At 40.6% G+C, this 21,697-nt stretch overlaps 1 protein-coding gene across 2 annotated transcripts in view; it reads left to right on the plus strand.

The window, feature by feature from the left end:
- The first annotated feature begins 245 nt into the window (after positions 1-245).
- Positions 246-21,697, plus strand: part of CDH5 (cadherin 5) — a 96,144-nt gene continuing 74,692 nt past the window's right edge. Inside the window, exon 1 of one of the 2 annotated variants that reach the window (XM_082270382.1) lies at positions 246-473. The gene's annotated coding sequence lies outside the window, so the exon portion shown is untranslated. The remainder of the gene's footprint in view (positions 474-21,697) is intronic. The other variant, XM_082270381.1, reaches the window with a different exon arrangement.

Consider the following 21,697-nt stretch of genomic DNA (forward strand, 5'->3'; position numbering starts at 1 on the left):
AACTGGAAGATGAAGGGCCAAGAAGACGTGATTTTTATATTGGGGTAAAAATAGGAAAGTTAGCTCTGTGTGGCTTTTTAGGCAGAACCACTCTGGTTCCTATTCAGCCTTGTAGCCTGTTTCAACCCTACTAAAATTACTATATACCGTAAAGACAGCACAAACCTGCAGTCATTTACTTCTGCTTTCATTATAAGCTTGTGTATTTCTAGAAATAAGCAGCACACAGAAAAAAAAATCTGAACTGAGTTTATCTAGTTTCCTCCATGAAGTGAGCTGGTTTGAAGCCTCCATAACGTGAAGAACAATCGCAGGAAGGAAGTCTGGGTGGGAGCCCAGCTCATTCCCAAACTGGAGAACAGTGGACATTCTGGAAAGCCATAACTCCTCTATTCTTTGCTGAGACTGCGGCCGGTGGATTATTGTCTTCTACTTTAGTTGGTGTTGGAACATTTTGTAATTCTTTAACACAGGTAAGTGGTTACTCTATGTTGTACCCTTGTTTGGGTTGCTGTTTTGACCTCTGTAGAACAACTGGTAGCTGAACATATCGGAAGCCTAGCGCGAACATACTTTTTAGGCTCATTGGAATAGACAGCAACAGTAATATCATTCCTCCCGAGGTTTTATTAGGCTAAACTAGTGTTCATTGTTCCAATTATTTTGGAAGTGCTCTTTCCTGTCTGTGGCTGGATTGGGAATTGAACATTTTACTAAATGTTTTATTTTAATTGGGAGTGATTACCATATTCATTTACAAATTACTGATTTGTTTTTGTTTTATTTAACATGCTTTACTGTTTGAAATGCATTTCAGCCCATCCCAAAATAATATTTAAAACATTTTTTTTTTAGTTTTGGATAGAGGATAAGAATTTGTCTAATTTGTACTTTTACCTGTGTTTCCATACGGGTGACTTCCCTTGACTGCTTGTCCTAGGGCCTCAATAGAATGTGAGTGGAAACATCCCCAAAGGGAAGGAAAAATCACACCTCTGCCAGTTGTCACAGTACCAAGTCCCTCATTTGAAGATATCCACTCTACTGGTGAAAACACTCTCTTGTCAATCTTCATCTCATCAAAAATGGTCACAATGACAAATAGTGAGGGTAAATTTTTGCAACAGAGACGAAGACAGTAATAAAACCTGAGACAAGTCCAAAACCTTCCCAAATTCTATTCAAATCTAGAAATAAATGTTTTACCGGCATTATTTTTTAATTAGGTAATTAAAAAATGTATATTTTCTGGTTGCCCCTAGTTTTCCTTCTTTTTCTCTTCTTTCTCTGTTTTTCTTTATGTCCTCTAGTCTTTAATAGTTACTTATAGTTACATAGTACTTGAGGTTGAATAAAGACAATAGTCCATCCAGTTCAACCTGTGTAGGTGTGTGTGGACGTATTCATTTCCCATACCCCTGAATGTTTTGGTCTTGGAGATGTATGTCCACGAGTATTTTAAAAGTAGCCATATTCCCCACAGTTACTACCATTTGTGGAAGAGCGTTCCACAATCTTATTGCCCTTACGGTAAAAAAAAACCCTTGCGTAGCCTGAGGTTAAATACATTTAACATTCATACATTCGGAGAACATTATCGCTACCCAAACCAAAAAATGTCCTTCAAATCATTATGCCTTTATGATACCTTTTGTTATTTTAGAACTATTTTTATTCATAACTATCATTGATAAAGCTATAGTTGATTTCTGCTATTTACATATAGCATCAATTGATGTCTCCTTTTCATTTTTTTATGTCTCTAAAGATATTTGGATAGAGAAGGGAAGTTGCTATAACCTCAGGTTTTGGATAGAGAAGGGAAGTTGCTATAACCTCAGGTTTTTACTGCTGTCTGTGGTCCCACTGGGGAGATTCACCCTCTGGGCCCATTCATACTTATGTGTTGGGGGAACGCATGCTAAAACACAACCGTTATTGTGCATTATCACAGTGCATGATAGTACGCCTATGTGCAATGTGTTGTGATAACATTCAATGTAAAGCCTAACACATAACGCACTGCATTACTCCACAACACATATACTAAAACTGGAGAGTGCCAATCTGGTGCAGCCATGCATTGTAACCAATCATCTTCTAACTTCAGCTTGTTCAATTAGGCTTGGACAATTAAACCTGGAAGCTTATTGGTTTCTAAGCAGAGCTGCACCAGATTTTGCATTCTCCAGTTTTAGTAAATCAACCTCTTTGTGTTGTGGTGCACAATGTTGTTAAAAATGGGTCATGCTCTGTTTTTCATGGTGCGCTGGTAGCCAATTTATAATTAATAGACTGCCTTACCACAACATGTAGGAAAGCATGTACATTATTGCACCACTTCAATGTGAATGGACCCTCTCTGTGGCCTTTGTCTTTGCGACCGAAAGGGAAAACTTTACATTTTGAGTTGTCATTGTGTCAGTATTGGAATACAGGAGAAATCTTTCAATCGGGACACTGGTTCCAGTAATAACTGTCTAAGAGAGTACAGTAAAACCTTGGATTGCGAGCATAATTCATTCCGGAAACGTGCTTGTAATCCAAAGCACTCATATATCAAAACAAATTTCCCCATAAGAAGTAATAGAAACTCAGATGATCGGACAATCATTTATTCTTATAAAATGATTACAGCAATACAAAATACAGTATAAAGTGTACTGTAAAAATAAAACAAATTAAACTGCAGTCCTAATCAGGTGACGCAAAGAACAAAAAGAGCAGCACCATCTAAGTGTACTGTAGTATAGTTCCAGTTTTTATGTAAAAAAAGTGGAATGACACGAACAATGCTAAAAACAATATCCAGCATGAAGGAGTCTGGTGCTTATGCGCAAAAAGCTGCTGGTGTATACGTGGCCAGAGGTCCGGGGGCGCTGGTGGCTCCCAGCGCTTCCTGAAGAAATCAGAGACACTTGAACTGTTGAAGTCACTTCCAGGTGCTCTGAACGTGCGCTATGTCCGCCCCACCTGAATGGGAGTGTCTCCAAGTTCTCCAAGAAGCACTGGGAGCCACCAGTGCCCCCCCAGACCTCTGGCCAGGTATACACTGGCAGGTTTACAACAATGAGCACCAGACTCCTGCAATCAATCAAATTCAGACATTCATTGAACTGCTCATATTTTCCAGCATAGGTATGAAACGGATTGGTTCCTGTGGGGCATTACTTGCTGTTGTTATGAGACACGTTTACAAAAAAAAGGTCCATTACACATGTCAAAGGAGCAAAGTATTGATATATTGAATCTTCGGTTTAAAAATGAAAAGATACAATGTACAATACATACATATGCACACAAACATACAGTGCATATTCTGTATATCGGAATTTCTATCATCATTTATAGTATTTTTTACTACTATATCAATCCTTACTTTTAAAAGTGTCAGGAAAGCATATATGTCTGCTGCCTGTAGTAACAAATCACATTCTTTCTATGTTAGCGATAAAAGTATATCTAAAGCCCACATTTTTTGTTTTTCGTTTTGGATAGAGTGGAGAATGATTAAATCCTTGGCAAGGTTTTTTGTCTATGTCCCACTAGTAAGATTTCCCTTTAAGTCCTACAGTATATCTTGATACAATGAGAAAATAAGGAAGGATTTCTCCAAAATAATGGGAAATACAGTAAAACCTTGGATTGCAAGTAACTTGGCCTGTGAGTGTTTTGCAAGACGAGTAACATTTTTTTTTTTTATTTTTACTTGATATACCAGCGATGTCTTGCTATACAAGTAACCAAGCAGCGCCATCTAAGTGTAGTTTGATTATAGTTTTGAATTTTAAAAAAGTGGAATGACACTCACAATGTTAAAAACAATGTCCAGTATTAAGGAGTCTGGTGCTCATCCGTGTAAAGCCTCTGGTGTATACGTGGCCACAGGTCCGGGGGTGCTGGTAGCTCCCAGCGCTTCCTGTAGAACTCGGAGACACTGGGGAACTGTCTACTTCTGGGTGCTTTCAAACGTGCGCTATGCCCGCCCCACCTGGCTGAGAGTGTCTCCAGACTCCGAGTGTTCCCCTTACTTTGGAGAAGTCTCCCCTTATTTCCCATTGTATCAAGTAATTGGACTTAACCTCCTTAGCGGTATTCCCGAGTGTGGCTCGGGGTGGAATTTTAGTGCCATTAGAGGCAACCCCGAGCCACACTCGGGGTACCGCCAGAGAGCATCGCTGGATCCTGGTAGAGGTTACTTACCTTGCCCCCGGGATCCCGCAATGTGTCCGTGCAGCACTCGGCGGCCGGATCTTCCGCCCTATGCTGTGAGCCCCGGCTTCCGTCTCCTGCGATGTGACGCTCGCAGGGGGATGGAACCAGGGGCAAATTTGAAAAGTAAAACACACAAACACACTGATTTATTGTAATACTATTGGATTACAGTACAAAATAAAATAAATTGACATTAGTTTGCCCCCCCCCCCCCCCAGTGCCCTTTCCTGCAGTTTTACTGTACTATATATATATATATATATATATATATATATATATATATATATATATATATATATATATATATATATATATATATATATATACCTGTATGTATGTATGTATATATATATATATATATATACATATATACTTTAACTTATTTATAGTTATTTATTATATTATAATTTATGATTTTGTGTTTCAAACTTTAGCATACCCGAGATGTTATAAAGAAGAACGCACAGTAAAAAAAAATCATATGTAAATAGTTGGTTTGGGCTGCTCGTCCTTAAGAATTACTAGCAAAATAATGGTACCACTTTCAGCACCTAAAATCAGAAACAATCATACCGCCAAGGGAGGTTAAAGGAGGATCTCACTAGTGGGACATAGACAAAAAAAACCTTGCCAAGGATTTAATCATTCTCTACTCTATCCAAAACTAAAACCAAAAATTTGAGCTTTAGATATACTTTTATTGCTAATATAGAAATAATGTGATTTTTTTTTTACTACAGGCAGCACACATATATGCTTTTTCTGACACTTTTAAAAGTAAGGATTGATACAGTAGTAAAAATTACTTATCAGGCTTCATTAACCTCTTTAGGACCACTCACATTGCTGCTACTGCAGCAATGTGGCACAATCCCGTCCAGCGATGTAGACCTACGTCGCTGGACTCCTCCCCCTGTAGGCGGCGCGCTCCCGCTGTTTTCAGTCACAGCGGGAGTCGGGCCAGGGGAGGAGCGGCGGCGATCGCCGCTGCTCTTCCCCGAGCGTCGGGGATCTAGTTTGGAGATCCGCCCGCCTCTGTAAACAGAGCGGACGGATCTCCTAAGTGACAGACAGTGACAGATTGCAGGGTTCAGCATAGCTGAACATGCGATCTGTCCCTGACTCACTCAGTCACCTCCCCCCACACACGTTAGCACCAGGCATACATTAACCCCTCCCTCTCCAATAAAATTAACCCCTTCCCTGCCAGTGTCATTTTTACAGTAACAGTGCATATTTATAGCACTGATTACTGTAGTAATGTCACTGGTACCCCCAAAAGTGTCAAAAATGTCAGTCAAGGGTCCGATCTGTCCGCCGCAATGTCGCAGTCCCGCAAAAAAATCGCAGATCGCCGCCATTACTCGTTAAAAAAAAAACACCAAAAATTACATAAATCTTTCCCTTAGTTAGTAAACGCAATAACTTTTGCGCAAACCAATCAAAATACGCTTATTGTGATTTTTTTTACCAAACATAGGTAGCAGAAAACAAATTGGCCAAAAATGTAAAAAAATTTAGATTTTTACATTTTTTTGGGGGGGAATTTCATATAAAAAAATGTTAAAAATATTGTTATTTTTTCAAAATAAACGCTATTTTTTTGTTTATAGCGCAAAAAGTAAAAATCGCACAGGTGATCAAATACCACCAAAAGAAAGCTCTGTTTGTAGGAAAAAAGGGACGTAAATTTTGTTTGGGTACGGCATCGCACGGCCGCGCAATTGTCAGTTAAAGTCGCACAGTGCCGAATCGCAAAAAGTGGCCTGGACGTAAGACAGCAAAATCCTCTGGTGGTAAAATGGTTAAATGATTATAGAAATCCCTATATACAGTATATACACTGTATGTATGTGTGCATATGTATGTACACTGTATCTTTTTATTTTTAAACCGAGGATTCAATATATCAATACTTTGCTCATTTGTTATGTGCAAGTTGCAACTGACCTTTTTTTTATGAATGTGTCTTATAACACCTGCAAAAAACGCCCCACAGGAACCAATCAGTTTCATACATATGCTGGAAAATAAGAGCTGGAAAATAAATGTCTGAATTTGATTGATTGCTGTTGGGCAATACATACACCTGTTATTAACACATGTCAGAAAATATAACCCTGTGGACAAAATGCAAAATAGTCTTTAAAATGTATCGTTTTGTGCATATCTTATTTTTATTTGTTATGGTCGGGAAAAAAATGAAATAATATAAAAGTTTAACCACTTTACCACTAGAGGATTTTGTTGTCTTACGTCTGGGCCACTTTTTGCGATTCGGGGCTGTGCAACTTTAACTGACAATTGCGCGGTCGTGCGACGACATACCCAAACAAAATTTATGTCCTTTTTTTTCCCACAAACAGAGCTTTCTTTTGGTGGTATTTGATCACCTGTGCGATTTTTACTTTTTGCGCTATAAACAAAAAAAGAGCGTATATTTTGAAAAAACAACAATATTTTTCACATTTTTTATATGAAATTCCCCCCAAAAAAATGTAAAAATCAAAGTTTTTTAAAATTTTTGGCCAATTTGTTTTCTGCTACTTAGGTTTGGTAAAAAAAATTCACAATAAGCGTATTTTGATTGGTTTGCACAAAATTTATTGCATTTACTAACAAAGGGAAAGATTTGTCATTTTTGGTGTTTTTTTTTTAACGCGTAATGGCGGCGATCTGCAATTTTTTTTTGCGGGACTGCGACATTGCGGCGGACAGATCGGACCCTTGACTGACATTTTTGACACTTTCGGGGGTACCAGTGACATTACTTCAGTAATCAGTGCTATAAATATGCACTGTTACTGTAAAAATGACACTGGCAGGGAAGGGGTTAATTTTATTGGAGAGGGAGGGGTTAATGTATGCCTGGTGCTTACTGACGTGTGTGGGGGGAGGTGACTATGTGACACAAGGACAGATCCAGGGTTCAGCTATGCTGAACCCTGCAATCTGACCCTGCCTGTCACTTAGGAGATCCGCCCGCTTGTGTTTACACAAGCAGGCGGATCTCCACACTAGATCCCCGACGATCGAGGGAGAGCAGCGGCAATCGCCGCTGCTCCTCCCCTGGCCCGACTCCCGCTGTGACTGAATACAGCGGGAGCGAGAAAGGGGAGTGTCTGACGACGTAGTACTACGTTGTCAGACGATAACGAGCCACTTTGCCGCAGTAATATTACCGCAGGCAGACGTAAAGTGGTTAAAATATGTTTTTATTTTTAAGTTTATATTTAGCTCCTCTGTTGCAAAACATATATATATTGTTTAAAAAACTCAATAGCCCAAGCTGAAAGTTACAGAGCAGTGGCTCATCCCATATTGGATGGCTCTGTCAGGGGTTTCAATCACACAAAACAAGGCTCAAGGCATGCAGTGTCCACTGTGCTCTCTTTTCAGAAGCCCATAGATTCTAGAGAATCCATTGTCATGTATTAAATACTTTTTTGTAAAATAATAATTGTATAGAAATGTAGAACTCTAGTTTAAAAAACAAACAAAATAAAAATTGACTGAAAACCATTAGGTCTTAGTCAAGGCCATCCAAGTCATTGAGCATATGAGTGTACCCAAGACTTTGATTGCATTGGAACCAGGGAATTTCTGAGTCATTAATGTTAGTGACCAGAGCTCTCCACAAAAATACAGTGTTTTGGAAAAAATGTAATGGTCAGGCCTCAGACAGCCCTCAGAATTAAGAAAATCAATTTTTAATCTAAAAGAGACCATGTTGCCAAACCGTTAATTTCAACAAAAATCTTCCCATAAGTTTTATGGGCATTTAAAAGTTTTTAGATACTGTATGTTATTTATTTGTAAAAGCCTTCTTTGTGTATCCAAGAGCCCTGAAACTGCTGCTGGGTGCTACCATCTTGGATGCAACGTCAGCAGCTCAAGCACACTTCATTTAAACTGCCTAATATTTTTGTGCATTTACCTGCAATATTTTAAAGAAGTTTTTAGAGAATCACTTGCCCTAAGAGGCTGTGGGGTTGATTTACTAAAACTTGAGAGTGCAACATCTGGTGCAGCTGTGCATGGTAGCCAATCAGCTTCAAACTTCAGCTTGCTCAATTAACCACTTTAAGACCGGAAGGATTTGCCCCCTTAATGACCAGGCCACTTTTTTTAACTTGGCACTGCGTGACTTTACATATAAAACATATAAAACTGCGTGACTTTAACTGACAATTACGCGGTACCCAAACAAAATGTACGTCCTTTTTTTTTCCACAAATAGAGCTTTCTTTTGGTGGTATTTGATCACCTGTGCAGTTTTTATTTTTTGTGCTATACACAAAAAATAGCAACAATTCTGGAAAAAATCTATATTTTTCCCATTCTGCTATATAACATTCCCAAAAAAAACAAACATTTAAAAATCAAAAATTTTTAACATTTTAGGCCAATTTGTTTTCTGCTACATATTTTTGGTAAAAAAAATTGCAATAAGCGTATTTTGATTGGTTTTCGCAAAAGTTATTGCGTCTACTAACTACAGGAAAGATTTCTGTCATTTTTATTGTTTTTTTTTTTTTTTTACTAGTAATGGTGATCTGCGATTTTTTGCGGGACTGCAACATTTGCGGCAGACAGATCGGACCCCTAACTAGCATTTTTGACACTTTTGGGGGGACCAGTGGCATTACTACAGTAATCAGTGCTAAAAATATGCACTGTTACTGTAATAATGCCATTGGCAGGGAAGGGGTTAAACCTGTGGGTGATCAAATGTGAGCCTAGGGGAGTGATTCTAACTGTGGGGGTGGGTGTGGCTTCTGAAATGATCATATAGACATGTGATACTATATAGAAGGATCACAGGGGCTCTGTGATCATTCCAGGGAGAAGAACGGTCAGCTGTGTTTACAACAGCCGACTGTCCTTTTCTCTCAGCGGGGAACGATCGCGGGTGTCAGTGCCATCTGCCCTGTGCATCGGCTTCCCTGCTGCTGACTGGGGGGAGCGCCTCGCCAGCGGCTGGCACTCACCCCCTAGCTCCCTGCTTCGTACAGTTACGGCGATTCGCGCAGGAGTGGCTGCCTGCCGCAGTACATCGTAAAGAGGTTAAGCTTTGACAAAAAAAAACCTAGAAGCTGATTGGTTTCTATGCAGAGCTGCACCAGATTTTGCATTCTCCAGCTTTAGTAAATCTCCCCCACTAGGCTCAGTAGTAGGTTGATGTTGACCCTCTTCAATTCTGTGTTGCTGCTAACTTCTGTTAGAAAAAAATATATATATTTTTTTTTTTCTTTTTCTTCTATCGCCTAACATTGGATTTTACACTGAGTTTATATGGGCCCCCTAGCCATAAATTACAAGTTGATTTACGTAAAACACTTTTAATGGAAAATATGTATAAATATCTAAAGGCTCCAGGAACTTATCAGAAGTGGATATTTTTAAATGAAGGTGGATGCTGTGAGGTGATATTTTCCAACACATCCCTGACTTCCTGTCCTAAGCCCATTGGCTTATAATGGCCCCTAATACACAACACCTTCATATATCTCAGTTTCTGGGAGACAATGAATGGTATTAGAAGCTCTTACAAAAACTAACTTTTTTTGTTGTAGGTTTGTTGGCCCCTTATTTTGAGTATTTACATACGTATCCACCTAGAGAAAAGGGAATTTGGATACTGCCATGATTTATAAGAGGTTAGCCAAGTCCTGAATCACATCCTGCTTTTGTTTGAAATGAAAAGGAAATGAAGTATTCAGTATAAAGAAATAAGGTCAGACCTTATTGTGCATGATCACAGTTTATTGGATTTATAAAAACAGCGGAAAGTACTCTATTTAACCCATTGTACTTTTAACTGTTTTTTTTTTTTTTTTTTATTTGGGTATAAATTGTAGAAGGTGTCTCTGTTTGGCCTATAGCAGTGATGGCGAACCTTGGCACCCCAGATGTTTTGGAACTATATTTCCCATGATGCACAACTACACTGCAGAGTGCATGAGCACCATGGGAAATGTAGTTCCAAAACATCGCTGGCCTATAGCAACGAAAATATGATGGCCTTGTTGCACAATTTAAACCTCTGTAGATAGAATGATGCAGCACATGGGCTTGTGGTTAGCACATCTGCCTTCTAATATTGGGGTCATCAGTTCAATTTCCAGATAGGATACTTACTATATGCATGGAGTTTGCATGTTCTCCCTCCAATTGTGTGGGCTTCCTCCCGTGTGCCAAAGACATGCTGGTAGAATAATTGGCTGCTGTCTAAATTGGCCTTAGTATATGCTTGTGAAATATGGATCTTAGTTCACAAATAGCTAGTTTTTGCATGTCATCTTAAGTTTTATCATATATTTTTTAATTTTTATTCAAATTCTACAATTGATACAAAGTAATGTTTCGTAATAGGCCAAATTGGGGGACATTTGATTGTATATTTCTTATGTCAATTTATGAAGATTGGACCAACCACATGCACAGGTGTCCTAAACCTCGTTATCCCCTTTTGGGCTGTATATAAAGCCTCGTACACACGTACCGATCGTCGGCCGAAAGATCGGCCGTCTTTTGTCCAGGGCTGTCATGTCTGTTGAAAACTGCAAAAGACTGCACACGAATTTTGTCGGCCAACAACAGCCGACTGCAGAAGTGATGTCATGTGATGGTTAACTTTCCGTGTCTTTTTTCTTTTCTGAGCATGCCCAGTCTTGCAAATCTGCTGTCTGTCGGCCGAAATCTGTATTGACTGGCGAACAATCGGCCGTTCTGGTGTTGGCCAACAAAAATTTTAATGCCTGCACGACAGATTCTGTTCGGCCAAAAATGCGCTGTCGGCTGTCGGAAGCATCATACTAACAAGCCTACAATCGGCCGATCGTCGTCGGCCGAATATTTACGGCCGACAATCGGTACGTGTGTACGGGGCTTTAGTTTCAGTGTTAACATCCCATGTGAGCCTCAGATACCAAGGCGACACTAGTTACAGAGAAATGTGTTGGGAGGGGCCTCACACGTGACGTTATTCCGCAAGTCAGCCTGACCACTTGGGCCTGCTGGCTATTTGTAACACAGGCTGTGTAATCCCATCAAAATTGTAAGAGTGATTTTATCATTTTATTAAAATCTTTGGGTCCTTTCACACGGGCTTTCCGCTAGGCAGACTCCATTTTGCTCAGCGGGGATCGATCCGCCGATCCCCGCTGAGCAGGAGGATGATAGCTCTGTCTCCACTTACTTTGCCGAGACGGAGCTATCAGATCCCGCTCTCCTCTATGGTAGATCAGATGAAAACAGACCGTGTGTCAGTTTTCATCCGATCCTTTGCAATCTGATCCTCCAGACGGATAGAAAATCGGGTTTCCATCCATCTGGATTTAACGGACAGGATCGGATCGGATAGCAGTGGGTGTCAGCGGACATGTCAACGCTGATATCTGCTGCTCCATAGAGGCAGTGGCAGCTGGTGCTCCATGGGCCGGAGGGGGGGCCACAGATGGACCACACCATACCCCCCCCGACCACACCAGCCCGCACACCATACCCCCCCCCCGGTCGCCAGCTCACTCACCGTGAACATGTGGAGGGCAGGCAGCAGCGGCGGCAGTGGCTTCTCCTCAGACTCCTGCGTCTCCTCCTTTCTCCTCCTTCTTGGCCAATGGCATGGCTTCTCCTTTCGGCCAATCGGGAAACGGGTCCCCACTTCCTGATGGGCCAGGAGGAGGATCTGTGTGACAATAGCGAATATTTATTCCCTATTGTCACACAACTGGGTGGGCTCAGGGCGCAGTGCTCTGTGCCCGAGCCCACCCTTTTTTGAAGCCTATTAGAGCATCTGACTCTAATCACGTGCTTCAAAAAAAAAAAAAACGATTGGAATCCATGCGTCCAGTGCCCTGCATGTAGATTAGGGTCCGGACACATGGATGGGGGGGGCAGCGCCCCTGCGCCCCCAATGGACAAGCTGCCACTGCTTAGAGGTGCCTGATCAGAAAGCCCGTGTGAAAGGGGCCTTGGTGAAATACTACACTATGTGGATATTCCTCTGTACTTTAACTTCCTCCATGAAGTCTATCTTGGCTTAGGAGATCGTGGAACCTTTGCATGCAAGATTGTGGTGTATATGGCTGCTATGCAGCAAATTGTTTTGATGGTCTCCTTGTGGGGTCAGAGCAGCTGCTAAGGAGCTCATATAATCGTTTGCGGTGATATCAGCGTTTGGGGGCACTCTTTCTACGGTGGTGCATGATATTACCATTCCTTCACAGCAAAGAAAGAGGAACTATTGATGTTTAGAAAATCTGCGCACCTTTTTGCACCTTTTATATATATTTTGTTTAAAAAAAAGTTTTACACATTTTATATGGACTTTATTTGCATAAATATGTCAATTTAGGGTTTATGTTTAATGCACTTTATTGTGTCTCTTATGTGATTTATTAACTTATACGTAGCACAAGGATAGCGCACTTTTAACCACCTTGGCGGTAATCCTGAGCGTGACTCGGGGTGGATTTTTCATTGCAGGATCAGTAACCCCGAGTCACGCTCAGGGTGGATGTGCAGAGAGCGCAGCTGTGTTCTCTTACCTTCTCCTGGCGATCCAGCGATGATCTCTCATTGCTGAGATCGCCAGCCGAGAGTCCCGCCGCTCCTCCGTCCTCCGTCGGTGTGATCACTTCCTAGTTCCATTCCCTGCAGCAGCAATGCTGCATGAGAGCGGAACTAGGGAGGAAAATTAAAAAAAAAAAACGTTGCACAAAACACATTTTTATTATATATATATATATATATATATATATATATATATATATATATATATGCACACACACACACTCCCTGATTTCTCTAATGCATTTTACCCCTCCTATGGGAGCTTAGGAGTCCATAGAGCACTGGAGAGGAGGTGGGAATGGTAGCAAGAGCTGTTTTTTATTTTTTACAACAGCTGGGCATTTTTTAAATATTCAATAGTTAAAGTAGAACTAAAAGTAAAACTTTTTTTTTTATAGACAGGGCAGAGATGGATTAGAACACTAATATTATATTTGTATTGTGATCTGTATCCCTGTTAGGATACACCCTCTCTATTTGTCCTGTTTACCGTATCATTAACCGGTTGCCGACCGTCGCACGACTATATACTGCGGCGGTCAGCCCCGGCCAGGCAGAGTGACGTATCGGTACATCACTCGCCTGTCACTGACTTGAGAGCCAATTGCGGGCGGGCGCGCGCCCGCCGCGGCTCGTTCACTGACAAGTCAGTGCGTGTGACCGGCGGACCCGATCGTCCGCCGGTCACTCAAGATCGCTCCGGTGAAGGGAGAAAGGCGGAGTGGCTTATGTAAACAAGCCGCCCGTCATTCTCCCTGGTGTAAAAATGAAGATCAGACGGTTCTACTATGTAGGACCGTTGATCTTTGTTTTTACACCAATAGCCATGTCCCTATACAGTTAGAAACACGCCCCTAGGACACACTTAACCCCTCCCTCTCCAATACAGTTAACCCCTTCCCTGCCAGTGTCATTTTTGCAGTAACAGTGCATATGTATAGCACTGATTACTGCAGTAATGTCACTGGTCCCCCAAAAGTGTCAAAAATGTCAGTCAAGGGTCCGATCTGTCCGCCGCAATGTCGCAGTACCGAAAAAAATCGCAGATCGCCGCCATTACGCGTTAAAAAAACAAAAAACAAAAATGACAAAAATCTTTCCCTTTGTTAGTAAACGCGATAACTTTTGCGCAAACCAATCAAAATACGCTTTTTGCGATTTTTTTTTTTTACCAAACATATGTAGCATAAAACAAATTGGCTGAAAATGTTAAAAAATTTTGATTTTTACATTTTTTTGGGGGGAATTTCATATAAAAAATGTGAAAAATATTGTTATTTTTGCAAAATTGACGCTCTTTTTTTGTTTATAGCGCATGATCAAAAAAACGCACAGGTTATCAAATACCACCAAAAGAAAGCTCTGTTTGTGGGAAAAAAAGGACGTCAAATTCGTTTAGGTACAGCGTCGCACGACCGCGCAATTGTCAGTTAAAATCACGCAGTAAAAAAAAATCGCAAAAAAAACTCTGGTCTTTTAGCAGCCAAATCCTCCGGGGCTTAAGTGGTTAAAGTGAAAGTAAAAAAAAATCCCAAATTTTGAGTTTTCCCCAGAAAAGTAATAGATGAGAAATCCTTCAATTGGGACATTAGTTCTGGTGACCTGGGGGGCCCCAAAAGTTTCCCTTAATTTGCAGGGATTTCCTGTCAGTACTCCGTTATGCATGTCATACATGGGTTGAATTTCAAATTTATTTTATTTTCAAAAATCAGAAATTTTGTAAGTTTTGTGATCCAATGGTGCCACCATTGATTTGGAAATTTGATCAGCCAAGCCTTCAATTTCACCTCATGTTGCTACAGAAAATAATTTTTGTGCCTGGGAATCTTCTTTTCTTTCCAGGCCACAGCTCATGTACATTTCTTTTTCAATTATATTTTGCACAATTCCCCTTTCATTGATTAGAAATTTGTTTGTTTTTCAAAATATTTCCAACATGCCCAATCACTCAAATTCAATGGCCACACAAAAATCATCTGTTGCTGCAGCCCCACTAATGGTGCGAAATTCGAATGAAAATTATTTCGGAATTCGACCCATGTACTTTACTCTATCCAAAATGTAAAAAAAACATTTTTTTCCTATACTTCTACTTTAATTGCGGTAAGTTTCATTTCAGAATGAGCAATTTTTTTGAATTGAGTAGTAAATTGAAAATTGGGCATTCCAAATTTGTCCACATCTGCCCAAAATATGACCACATGTGTTAAAAACCATGACTATTTTAAGGGTGACAAAAGTTGAACTCTTCAAAACCTGATGCATAGTTATATATAAAATGGCCAGACTGTTATGTATGGGGCTGGCCAAACTGCCCATTTGATTGAATTTGATTTATCATACTTTAATCCAACCATAGTACCAGCAGCCAAAAAGATGCTGCAATTCCAATCCACAGACATGCCAAGGCCTCCTAGGTCATAGATGTTTCCTGTCTGCTGGTGGTAAGCAATAACATGAACAATCTACCAAGTACCAATCAGCTTATCAGGAGATGTAACTATTTTGAGCAGAATTCTTTACTGCGGTTCCATGCCTGCGGTAGCGAAGGAAAAGAAGAAATCTCTGTTGTGGTTTGGACTGTTTCTAAGCTGTAGAAACAGAACATATGCAGTACATCAATGCAATACATGCATATTCCCCCATGTTTTATCACTTTAAAAAACCTGCAAGTACAGAAAATACCTGTTGGTTTACCAGAACTGCAAACCACTCCTGAATCCCATTTGGGGGTAACAACACTCAGCGTTTTTGTGGACTGAATGGTGTCAGCCCTACCCAGTATATTTACCTAAACTGTTCAGCTACTCCCATTCTCATATCTCTAAATAAAAGCTAACAGTTGTTTAGCCCAAGATAAAAAATAGGAGGGCCTAATACATCTTTTTCAATAATGCAGTAATGCTGGACTAACACTGGTAGAATTGCGTTCAAAGATTTTTGTTATCAGAATGTTTCTTTGATATAAAATCTGAAAATATTGGCTGTCAATAATACTAGACACGTGCACATCAGAAATTTTCATTTTCTTTAATAAGCATTTGTTCATTGAAGAATTTTGTTTCGTCATATTCGTTATGTTGAACCAATTCATTTTCAGAATTAGTTTCGCGTCTTAGCCATTTATTTAGTATATTTGCTGGTCCAGGTGGATTAAAAAAATTTTGCAGTTTTTACAGAAGATTGCTATATATTCATTATATTATGGAATCGGACGGATTAGAATCAGAAGGATTTAATATTTTCAGACACTAGTCCAACCCTCCAAGAGAAATGGCATGAACTGATTGGACAATATCAACTGGCATCATGTACAGTGGGTACGGAAAGTATTCAGACCCCCTTAAATTTTTCACTCTTTGTTATATTGCAGCCATTTGCTAAAATCATTTAAGTTCATTCTTCTTCCTCATGAATGTACACATAGCACCCCATACTGACAGAAAAACACAGAATTGTTGACATTGTTGCAGATTTATTAAAAAAAGAAAAACTGAAATATCACATGGTACTAAGTATTCAGACCCTTTGCTGTGACACTTATATATTTAACTCAGGTGCTTTCCATTTCTTCTGATCATCCTTGAGATGGTTCTACACCTTCATTTGAGTCCAGCTGTGTTTGATTATACTGATTGGACTTGATTAGGAAAGCCACACACCTGTCTGAAATTTTCATCTGAAAAAAGAATTGTAAAGAAGCAAAAATGCACAAGTCTAAAAAATACATGCTGGTGCATTATGTGGTGCTGGCACAGCCTACTCCTATCACAAATAGGGGTTGCATAGTTCATCTAAAAGCCCCATGAGAAGCCTACTAGGCTACATTGGATGTTTTGTGTATTTTTTATTTTGGCAACATTTTGTTGAATCGCATTGACTTTGATATATCAGGATATTAGGAAATCCCCTTGAAACACAGCTAATATTACTCTACATTAAGACCCCATTCAGACTAGCGCGACTTGTCAGGTGACCAAGTCGCCTGACAAGTCGCGGTCGGTCGCTCGCCATTGAGTAGTACAGGACCCGTTATAATAGGAGAGACACAAGTTGCTCCGACTTAGAAAAAGGGTCCTGTACTACTTTGGGGTGACCTGGGAGCGACTTGCATAGACTTCCATTATGTGAAGGTCGCAGGTCGCCCCTCGAAGTCGGATCGCCTCAGTGTGAACCGGCTCTTAGTTTAACTATAAAAATATCAAAAGTTTATTTTGGATTCAATTAAAATCACATGTTAAAAAATTCAATGCATGTCTTCTTGTTATTATAATATGTCCATATACAGATATCCTCCATTTCATGTACAAGTTGCTCTAACATTCGTTACAATCACAGGGATGATAGGTGAAGTTTTCAAGCTCAATGCATTTTACAGGCTGTCCAAATAAATAAACTTTTGATATTTTTATAGTTAAACTGAATGTAGTGATACAGTGAAAGTCCTATTGGTGTGTGTGTTCTTAGGGTCATAGTCTGCATTTTTCTTCCTCCAAACACGGTGAGTGGAGTTAATGCCAAAGAGCTCAATTTTAGTCTCATCTGACCACACCATCTTTCTCCCAATCTTTCTTTGAATCATTTAAATGTTCATTGGCTTGACTGTACATGTGCCTTCTTGAAGAGGGGGACTCGCTGTGTTTGGAGGAAGAACAATACTGACTATGACCCTAAGAACACCATCCGTACAGTAAGCACAGAGGTGGAATCATTATGCTTTGGGGCTGTTTTTTCTGCTAATGGTACAGACTGACTTTGCCACATTGAGGGGCCATGTATAGTAAAATCTTGGATTAGAACCTTCTTCCCTCAGCCAGAACACAGAAGATGGGTCATGGATGGGTCTTTCAGTATGACAATGACCCAAAACATACCGCCAAGTCAACAAAGGAGCGACTCAAGAAGAAGCACATTAAGGTCGTGGAGTGGCCTAGCCCGTCTCCAGACCTTAATCCAATAGAAAATTTATGAAGGGAGCTGATACTTCGAGTTGCCAAGCGACTGCCAAGCAACCTTAAGGATCTAGAGAAGATCTGTAAAAAAGAGTGGACCAAAATCCCTTATGGGATGTGAGCAATAAGAAATGTCTTTCCTTTGTGCTTGCCAACAAGGGTTTATCCACCAAGTACTAAGTCATGTTTTGGTTGGAAATCAAATACTTATTTTACTCACTGAACTGCAACTTAATTTATAACTTTTGTATTGTGTTTTTTCAGAATTTTTGTTTAATATTATGTCTCTATCATTTAAAATACACATGTGATAAAACTTATAGACCCTTCTTTCCTTTGTAAATGGGCAAACTTACATAATCTGCAGGGGATTAAATCATTTTTTTCCCCACTGTGATACTGAATAGACTAACGGCACAAAAGCGTGCCACGAACAGGGGACATTATGCGCATGCGCTGGTGATGTCATAAGAGTGAACAGAGAGACCGATTGCAAGAAAACTAACGTTAGAAGAGATATAGAGACAGTGATTTGTATAGAATGGTTTCAATATTTAAATGGGAAAAATTGCTCAGAGAGAATTTACCACCACTTTAAATCCCGTGTCCTGTTGAGAAGATTTCCCTACACTTTCTTTCCTGGAGACTACAGGTAGTAATCAAATTGGATTCTGTCCAAGCCCATGTTTGCCTCAATCTGGAAAGAAGCTGTCAGTGCTGGCCCAATCAGTTGCAGCCGGGGCATTACTTACACAAAGGGGCAGAGTTGCTTGTGACATCATTGACCTAATATTGCCCTGTGGCCATATATGAGGTGGGGAATGAACCAACCACAACTGGTTGGACCAGCACTGACAGCTTCCTTCCAGGTTCGGTTGCACTTGAGTTTAGACTGAACCCAAGCTCGTTTCTGCTTGAGACCCAGCGAGAAGTGAAAGGAAATCCCTTCAAAGTGAAGAAATTCCCTCTTAGTTATTTGTCACTGGAATTATTCCCATTTGAATTTTCCCCCTCACCCTTGTTTAGGGTAAACTGTGTCGGCAAGACCTAGACAAAGGTTACCTAATCAGGGAGAGACCACACACAGCTCTAGGTGTTTTAATCTATCTTGTAAATTGAATACAGAGTAGAGGTAATGAATAAGGAGAGTTTTAGTAGGCACTGATAAGAGGCAAACTAGCAATTGGTATTTATACAACGTCACCAGGCTTGGGCCAGAATTACCAGAGGATTGCAACCACTGGAGGAGTGGCGATTTGCAGTGTAACAAGACGGTACCTTAATGCTAGGAGGAGCCTCACTCTACTGATCCAGATACGGGGATGTTTCCTCAAGACAGGCGTTGTCCCTGAACTGACCCTACTCGCCAGGAACCTCTCTCTGTACTACACACGTTCCCTGATCTACAACTCTCTCCGGGCATGCCTAAATGATGCAGGAGACCCTATATATACCCAGTCAAAATGGATGGATGTGGTCTCCAGAGGTTGCCGCATACTGTCAAGTACCTGGTTGGAGCCCGGAGTGCTGAGAGGGCTCCCCTTGCGGCTGAGTGCAGAGCACCTATTAAGGTGGCACAAGGAGCGCAGTTCCCAATTAAGCACGGGTTGCCTACTAAAGTAGTCTGAAGAGCTGATCACCGGATGGTGGCAGGAACAAGCAGGATACACTGTAGGGCAGGTATCCTTCAGTCCATTTCCAAGCGTACTTTGCAGTGGAGCAAACAGGAAACGGTACAGAAAGCCAGGCCAGGGGTCATGCATGGTGAATCAGCCTGGAGCAGAGGCAGATAACAGGAACTGGAACAAGCCGGGGTCATACACAGGTAGACAGGTAGGAGCAGAGTCAGTGAGCCAAGCTGGGATCATACACAGGTGATCAGGCAGCAGTTGAGTCTGTAGTAAAAGCCAGGGGTCAGAGCCATGAATCAAGATAAGGTCAGAGCCAAGCCGAGTTGGTAACAGGGATTTCAAGATCAAGACACACAGAGGCACAGGAGCACGTGGGGCTGACGATCATCCAGCAATTTAGTGAGGAAACATCCCCGTATCTGGATTAGTAGAGTGAGGCTCCTCCTAGCATTAAGGTGCCGTCTTGTTACACTGCAAATCGCCACCCCTCCAGTGGTTGCCATCATCTGGTAATACTGGCCCAAGCCTGGTGACATTGTATAAATACCAACTGCTAGTTTGCCTCTTATCAGTGCCTACTAAAACTCTCCTTATTCATTACCTCTAATCTGTATTCAATTTACAAGACAAATTACAACACTTAGAGCTGTGTGTGGTCTCTCCCTGATTAGGTAACCTTTGTTATAGGCCAGTGGACGCCAGAGCATCTGTCACATAATGCGCGTGCCATTGCGCATTCGTCAATTTGCGCCACGGCGCACCTGCATTCGCCAATTCACTGTGCGTACGCTACTGCGCACAACAGTGCACCGGATGTGGTCATGATGAGTATTGGCAATATTGCCAGTTCTCCTTTGGCTATTCTCCTGACACATACCATAGTTGGCTTCTTTGAGACCCCAACGGAGTCCACAAAGGGACAACAAACTCCTCTTCATCTGCAATGAAGGCACAGTGCCACCTACAGGACAGAGGGGCCTGCACCTGCCTACAAAAGTTAGGATTTCTCATCACTTTATATCTCGGTGACAGTGTCACCAGGACAAGAAGAGAGGGTAAAGCTACTCAGCAGGGACACAGACATCAAAAAACTCAATTAAAAACGAAAAGTACAATTTTGGCTATACAGAATCCTGAGACCTGAAGCAGGATAAACTTTTGATTTCAAAAACAGCAAACACTGCCCCCGTAGCCATTTAAATTAAGTGGTTTAATTAGTTGTTACCCTCTGGAAATTAAAATACATAACATGACACATATTGTTAAAACAAAACCTCTCTTTCCAGAACACGGATTTTATTTCATTTCTGTCTGCAGACTCTATTTACAATGTCACTGTTTATGCAGCTCATTTCGGTGCCTGTCACGGTGATGGGTGTCATAGTATAGCTCATTGCTCATTGCATTGATTCAATCTGCGGGGATAATAATTAGCGGATCTGCTTTGTAAACAGACAGATGAGATTACAACTAGATATATATCAAGCTGTAATTAATATTTTATAATACTGTCACGTGATCATTCATAACGGCATGGGGTAGACGTTTTTCAGACATGACATCCAGAAAGATGTGGATCTGTGTGGAATATATATTACTTCTGTCCTTTACAAAATCCCAACTTTGAGTTCGAGTGTTGGGGGATTTTTGGAAGCTCACTTTCTTAACTACTTTAAGACCGGAAGGATTTGCCCCCTTAATGACTAGGCCCTATTTTGCAATTCGGCACTGCGTTACTTTAATGGACAATTGCACAGTCGTACGACACTGTACCCAAATAAGAACATGATGTCCTTTTTTTCCCCACAAATAGAGCTTTCTTTTTGTGGTATTTGATCACCTGTGCGATTTTTATTTTTTGCGCTATAAACAAAAAAGTGCGACAACTTTGAAAAAAAAAACAATATTTTTAATTTTCTGCTATATGACAATTCTCAAAAAAAATATTTAAAAATCTAAATTTTTTAACATTTTAGGCCAATTTGTTTTCTACTACATGTTTTTGGTAAAAAAAAAAAATCGCAATAAGTGTATTTTGATTGGTTTGCGCAAAAGTTATCGCGTCGACTATCTATGGGAAAGATTTATGTCATTTTTATTGTTTTTTACTAGTAATGGCGGCGATCTGCGATTTTTTTGCGGGACTGCAACATTGCGGCGGACAGATCGGACCCCTGACTGATATTTCTGACACTTTTGGGGGACCAGTGACATTACTACAGTAATCAGTGCTAAAAATATGCACTGTTACTGTAATATTGACACTGGCAGGGAAGGGATTAACATTATGGGTGATCAAGGGGTTAAATGTGAGCCTAGGGG

The sequence above is a fragment of the Pelophylax lessonae genome (assembly GCF_965119305.1).
Source record: "Pelophylax lessonae genome assembly, chromosome: 10".
NCBI lineage: Eukaryota > Metazoa > Chordata > Amphibia > Anura > Ranidae > Pelophylax > Pelophylax lessonae.